General features: G+C 39.3%; 1 pseudogene; it reads left to right on the forward strand.

The window, feature by feature from the left end:
• Positions 1-1,130: 1,130 nt before the first annotated feature.
• LOC101599191 lies at positions 1,131-1,656 on the forward strand (annotated as a pseudogene).
• Positions 1,657-7,260: the final 5,604 nt, after the last annotated feature.

Below are 7,260 nucleotides of genomic sequence, written 5' to 3' on the forward strand. Positions count from 1 at the left end.
GGCCACAAATTTATCAAACAAATGCTGTTACAACTAAGGTCACAGATAACACCAAACACAGTGGTAGTGGGTGACTTCAACACCCCACTTTCATCAATTGGCAGGTCATCCAGGGAAAAAATAAACAAAGAGGCATCTGGACTAAATGAGGTCATAAAAGGAATGAACCTAACAGATATATACAGGACCTTCATCCAAATGCTGCAGAATATACATTCTATTCAGCAGCACATGGAACATTCTCTAAAACAGACCATATATTAGGACACAAAGCAAATCTTAACAAATACAGGAAAACTGAAAAAATTCCTTGCATTCTATCTGACCACAATAGAATCAAACTACAAATCAATAGCAAAAAAGGCCATAGGGCATACACAAAATCATGGAAATTAAACAACACATTACTAAATAATGAATGGGTCAATGAAGAAAAGAAGAAGGAAATCAAAAAATTTATAGAGTCAAACAATAATGAGAACACAATATACAAAAATGTCTGGGACACAATAAAGGCAGTCCTAAGAGGTAAATTTATATCTTTAAGTGCTTATAAAAGAAATTAGAAAGGTCACAAGTAAATGACCTAATGCTTCACCTAAAAGCCTTGGAAAAAGAAGTACAAGGCAAAGCCAAAAATCAGTAGATGGGAAGAAATAATAAAGATTAGGGCAGAAATTTATGAAATAGAAACCAAAAAAACAATCCAAAGAATCAATGAAACAAGACTTGGTTCATTGCAAGGATAAACAAGATTGATAAACCCTTAGCAAATCTTACCAAAAGAAAGACAGAAGAGATGCAAATTAATAAAATTAGAGATGAAAAAGGTAACATCAAAACAGATGCCAAAAATTAATACGGACATACTATAAAAGCATATACTCCACAAAGTATGAAAATCTGAAAGAAAAGGATGATGTCCTTGAATTATATGACCTACCTAAATTAAATCAAGATGAGATTAATCACTTAAATAGACATATAACAAGCCTGGAGATCCGAACAGTTATCAAAAGTCTCCTAACCAGGAGTCCCTTGGAAGAAGGTGACGCTGAGGCAGCGCAGGTGTGAGGGTCTGCAGCTCCTTGGTCGCCCTTCCCCTCATCACTGAGGTGGATGGCGGCGGGATGGAGCGCGAGGGGGGCGGCAGCGGGGGATTGGCGGGTCTCCTGCAGCAGATCCTCAGCCTGAAGCTCGTGCCGCAGGGTGGGCAATGGGACCCTGTGCCCCAACTCCACTTCTCTCTGCTCCTTCCCAGAGATGTGGTATGGTGTGTTCCTGTGGGCACTGGTGTCTTCTGTCTTCTTTCATGTCCCTGCTGGATTACTGGCCTCTTCACTCTCAGACATCACAAATATGGTAGGTTCATGTCTGTAAGTATCCTGTTGATGGGCATCGTGGGACCAATTACTGCTGGAATCTTGACAAGCGCAGCAATTGCTGGAGTCTACCGAGCAGCAGGGAAGGAGATGATACTCTTTGAAGCCCTCACCTTGGGCACCAGACAGACGTTCTGTGTGTTGGTGGTCTCCTTTTTACGGGTTCTAGCTACTCTATAGCATACACTCTTGCTCTGAGTTTTTTGACTCTTCAAAAGGAATCCACGCGTGTTGGTGGCTTCTTAATTGTTCAGCTGGAACCACAGGGAGGATCAGGAATGTGAAGGGCATCTCAGCCTTTGTTTCGGGCCACTCTCCCCGATGAAGACCCGAAGACGTCACTCTCAACCCAGGCTCACAAGCTGTCCGTTTTCTTGGTACTTAGCTGAAGAAATTTTATGCGCACCTTCTTCACCTGAGCCAAGGCAAGGCAATGGCCTCTGAGCCTCTTGGCTAGAGTCCTTCATGCTGCAGTTTTCAGTATTCTTTGAAATACTGCATGTTTCACAAAAATGATAAAAGATGGAGGTTGATATCAAGTGAGCAGCGTATGTTTTACTAGCTTTTTAATTAATCTAATCTTAGTTGAAATTTAGCAGACTCTTCTTTTGCTCAATTTTCATGACAGAAAAGCCAAGTTGGTGTTGGTTGGATATAGCTTGGAGAACAAACTGGTGAGGTAGAACAGGAAAAATACTGAAGTGTGCCTCAAAGTAATGGCTTTAGTTCCACTGTTGCAGTACATAAGTACTGAGAATGTGACATTTTATGAATATCTTTTTTAAAAAAAATATTAATTTTTGGATAACTATCTTGGCCTCTTTAATATATTTTAAGAGATATGTATTTATATTTGATCAAAATAAGCTAGATAATTGAGACTTGCTATTTTGTCCAGGCTGGCCCCATACTGGGCTCACATGATCCTCCTGCCACGTAAATTTCCAGAGTAGCTGTAGGCATGCATCATCATGCCTGCTTGGGGCTCTTTTCCAAAGAATTTCTATGCCACCTTTTCCTATGACTCTTAATTCTATTAATTTTAGGTACTTTAATTGGAAACACACATTTTTGTAGCTTGAGTTTACCTTTTTTATTAATTAAAAAAAATTTTTTTATTATTGACAACTTCCATAGAGTTCATCTTTTTAATTTTTTAAATTTTTTTGAGTTCATCTTTTTAAGCCAGATCAGTTAGGATACATTTTGGACATTCAGGCGCAAATGCTATACTTCAAACATTGTGTTATAGTTTTCTTAGTGACTTTATTGATTTGAGAAACTGTGTGAGTGCAGCTGAGACTAGATTAGTGGTGGCTGACCGCTTAGTCCTGATGTGTTTATTTAGTAGCAGCTCCTCAGTCCACTTTGCAGTATATGAGCATCACCAACTCCCAGAAAGTGCCTAAAGTTCCTCTGTTAGATGTGTCCCCACTGTCTTTTTTTTTTTTTTTTAATGAGAGAGAATTAGAATACCATGGCCTCCAGCCACTGAAGTTGAACTCTAGAAATGTGTGCCATCTTGTGTGCACGCGCAACCTTGCTTGACCTTGTGTGTCTGGCTGATTTGGTGTCTGGGGAGTCAAACATAGGTCCTTAGACTTTGCAGGAAAGCACCTTAGCCACTAAGCCATCTCTCTAGCCCTGCCTTTTCATTTTATTCAAGAGAATTTATATCCTTACAGAGAATTAAATATAAAAGTTTTTAAAATCTCAGTTTTAGCTATTTTACTTTTTGTTTTGCTGTGTAGCTTGCTTTCTCATTGAAAGGCCTGAAAACTGTGACCTTCAAAAGGGAAAAGATTATAAAAGTTAAATAACTTGTATAACTTGAACTGTGTTGTATAGAATACAAAGATCTTGCCATCTGTTTTCAGAGTAGCTGCTGATACTTAACACTCACATTTTCAAAGAAGACCTTTCTTTATGAGATTAAAAACTGTCAACCCATGAGGGCATGCATTTATCATAAAGCAGTGTGCTCTCTGGTTTCTGGCTAAAAATAGCTGAGAAGTCCAATTTGCCCAGGAATGTCTGGGGGAAAAAATTGCAAAGGGAGCACAAAAAAACTTGGTATTTCCTTTGGACTAATTAGATTACTTATCAAAATTATAGTGCCATGTATTAGGTGAGAAGGACACTTTCAAATGTAGCTAAATGTCCTTTTCAGTTCTCCAGCAAGAGCTCAAATATTTTAACAGAGTTTTAAAAATTCCAATTTCCAGTTCAAGGAGCTGTGATTTTGGAAAATACCCCTTAGTTTGAGAAATTTGGAGCACTGAATCCTGCATTATGGTTTTGGTCATCTGTATAAGGATGCCTTTTATTATTTCACGGAAACATTCTTTTGAATATAACTTCACAAATTAAGCATGTAGGCCAGTAGTTGGTGGGCTTTCCCACTGACCGAATACTAACCTTAGAACATACTCACCCATGATGAAAATGATAGGCTTTTTTCTTTTTGTTTTTATTTAGAATCGAGACACAAGAATGTAGACATTTTTGAAAGATGGTTTTTATGTTTCTTCTGTTTTGGTTCTCTGCACTCTTAAAGAACTTCATTTATAAAATGAGTCTTCAAATGATTGAATATTTTATCCATCCCAGTATGTGAAGCATTCTTTTGTGAATAAATGTACATACACTATATAGATTGAGCTCGTAGGTTGAGATGTTTTCAGGGAGAAACTTTGATACAGAATGTATTCCCCTTGGTCTTTCTGTCTTTGTTTCTTGTCTCAAAGACATTTATTTATGGATGGCTTATGTTGAATATTTTACCTTATAGTTTGAGATTTTTTTTTTTTTTTTTTTTTGGAGGTAGGGTCTTGCTCTAGCACAGGCTCACCTGGAATTCACTATGTAGTCTCTGGGTGTCCTTGAACCCTGTGTATTAACTTTGTGTCCTGCTACATGGCTATAGGATTCTATCAGCTCTAACAATTTGCTGGTACAGTCTAGTTCTGCCTCTTCAGCACTGGAAATAAAATATACGCCACCACGCCAGACTAGTTTGAGAATTTTTGCCAACAATGTCTTTTATAGAGACATAAAGCCATCATTCCCAGAGTTGTTCCCACCTCTTCCAACTTTTTTTCCTAAGTGCCAGGAGGGATGTAGCCCCTAACCCTAAGAACTGATTTCTTGATTCCTTAACAGGGTTTTGGGGGTGAAAATTAAGTTCATATACAAAAGTGTAATGAATATTGTGTAGGAAAGATGTCTCTGTGCTATAAACTTTTTTTTTGCAGGAAGATACTAAGGAACTGTGTCCTGGACTGTGAAGCCCTGGTGCCATTAGCCATTCACATGCAGAAAGTCCTGTGAACTTGTGTTTCCTTCGTGTACCCCATGAGGCTGGTTATGATCTGGACCAGCTTAATGTTTTATATTAGGTTACTTCATTGGCTACTATAGTCAATATGATCAAATCTTTGTATAATAGAAAGTTATTAAAATTTTATTTTTCTACTGACATTTCTAATGCTGGTGTAAATGTTTATGAATAAAGAATTACTTTTAAAATAAAAAAAAAGTCTCCTAACCAAAAGAAGCCCAGGCCCAGATGGATTCAGTGCTGATATTTATCAGACCTTCAGGGAAGAGCTAACACCATGTTTCTTAAGCTTTTCCATAAAATAGATAAAGAATGAATTCTACCAAACTCCTTCCATGAAACCAGCATCACCTTGATACCAAAACCAGGCAAAGATAGAACAAAAAAGAAAATTACAGAGCAATCTCCCTCATGAACATAGATGCAAAATTTCTCAGCAAAATATTGGCAAACAAAATACAAAAATATGTCAGAAAGATCATTCACCCCAATCAAGTAGGCTTTATCCCAGAGATGCAGGGATGGTTCAATATAAGAAAATCGATGAATGTAATTCATTATATAAATGGATTGAAGGACAAAAATCGCATGATCATCTCACTAGACACAGAAAAAGTGTTTGACAAAATCCAACATCCCTTCATGATAAAAGTCTTACAGGACTGGGAATAGAAGGAACATATCTCAATATAATAAAGGCTAGTTATGACAAGCCTACAGCCAACATATTACTAAATGGGGAAATACTGGAAGCTTTTCCACTAAAATCAGGAACAAGACAAGGGTGTCCACTGTCCCCACTTTTATTTAATATAGTACTGGAAGTCTTAGCCATATCAATAAGGCAAGACACACATAAAAGGGATACACATTGGAAAGGAAGAGATCAAGTTATCATTATTTGCAGATACATCATTCTATATATAAAGGACCCTAAAGACTGTACCAGCAAATTGTTAGAGCTGATAGAATCCTACAGCCATGTAGCAGGATACAAAGTTAATACACAGAAATCAGTAGCTTTCATATATGCTAACAATAAACACACACAGGATGAAATCAGAGAATCACTCCCATTCACAATTGCATCAACGAAAATAAAGTACCTTGGAATAAACTTAACCAAGGAAGTAAAGGATGTCTACAATGAAAACTTTTAAACACTCAACTGAGAAGTTGCAGAAGACACTAGGAAGTGGAAAAACATCCCTTGTTCCTGGATTGGAAGAATCAATATTGTGAAAATTCTAATCTTACCAAAAGCAATCTACACATTTAATGCAATCCCTGTGGAGAGCCCCTTGGGCCAAGCCCTAAAGATGGCGCCTGATGGAAGTTCTATGCTTGGGACAAACAAGTCCATATTTGGAGGAGCTCGCCCTCACCGCTGCTCATTGGCTTCTGCTGCTTCCATATTTGGAGGAGCTCGCCCTCACTTGATGCTTGCCTGGAGAGGTTGCATAGCCTGGGGTGATTGGGCGGAATGAGTGCGCTTATAAGGAAGCCCTGCCCGAGGCTCGGGGGAGATGAAGCTTGAAGTTGCCTGAATAAACTGCTGTAAGAAGAACTGGTGGTTGTGTCTTCCTTGCTGGTCGAGGCGGACACGACAAGTGGTGGCCCATACGGGGAACCCGACTCCCCCACCAAAGAGTTCAGAACTTACAAGTCAGGGGTGCGCGCAGGGTAAGTCCCCGGTAAGTTGGGCTTACAACCCCAGGGTTTGGGGAAGGTCCTCAGGAAAATTAGAGGCTATTTAGGATGCCAGGAAGCAGGCACTAGAAAGGTAAAATTGAAAATTAGAGGCTATTTAGGATGCCAGGAAGCAGGTGCTAGAAAGGTAAAATTGAAAATTAGAGGCTATTTAGGACGCCAGGTAGTAGGCGCTAGAAAGGTAAAATTGAAACTATGGGTGCATCATCATCGCATCTGATCTATTCAGCATTGCAGGAACTGCTCAAATAAGAGGGGTTGGAATTGAGTAGAGCCACCCTGCAACATTTCTTGAAGGAATGTGATACAGCAGCCCCCTGGTTTGCTGTGTCGGGAAACTTTACAGTGACCTGTTGGGAAAAACTAGGAAGAGATTTAGATTTTGCTAGAGAACATGGAACATTAAAACCAGGAGTAAGAGCAGTCTGGAAAATGGTTAGGAGCTGTCTTGAGGATGAAAATTGCTATGGCGCTTTAGTGGCAGGAAGACAAGCCTTAGATCAGTTAAGAGAGGAAAGATCTTTACAGTCCGAGAGAAGCGTCTCTTCCTCTGGTAGTTCCAGTGAAGATTCAGAAGAAGAAGCAGAGGGACTTGTGCAACAGCTCGAAAGGACTAGCCTTTACCCCTCCTTGGCTCCATTCCAAGAAAATTGGAAGCCTAATAAAGAGGAAGTAAAACCCCGGAAACTCCCACCAAATACTAAGTTAGGGTATAACAGCAATAGAAAGGGACAAGACATTGAAAGTATGTCTGCGGCAGGCACCCCCTGCTTATGGGGTAGAGTGTTCGAGCTCTTTCACTCAGCAAATATCATTTTGCCCAGACGT

The sequence above is a fragment of the Jaculus jaculus genome, chromosome 7 (assembly GCF_020740685.1).
Source record: "Jaculus jaculus isolate mJacJac1 chromosome 7, mJacJac1.mat.Y.cur, whole genome shotgun sequence".
Lineage (NCBI taxonomy): Eukaryota > Metazoa > Chordata > Mammalia > Rodentia > Dipodidae > Jaculus > Jaculus jaculus.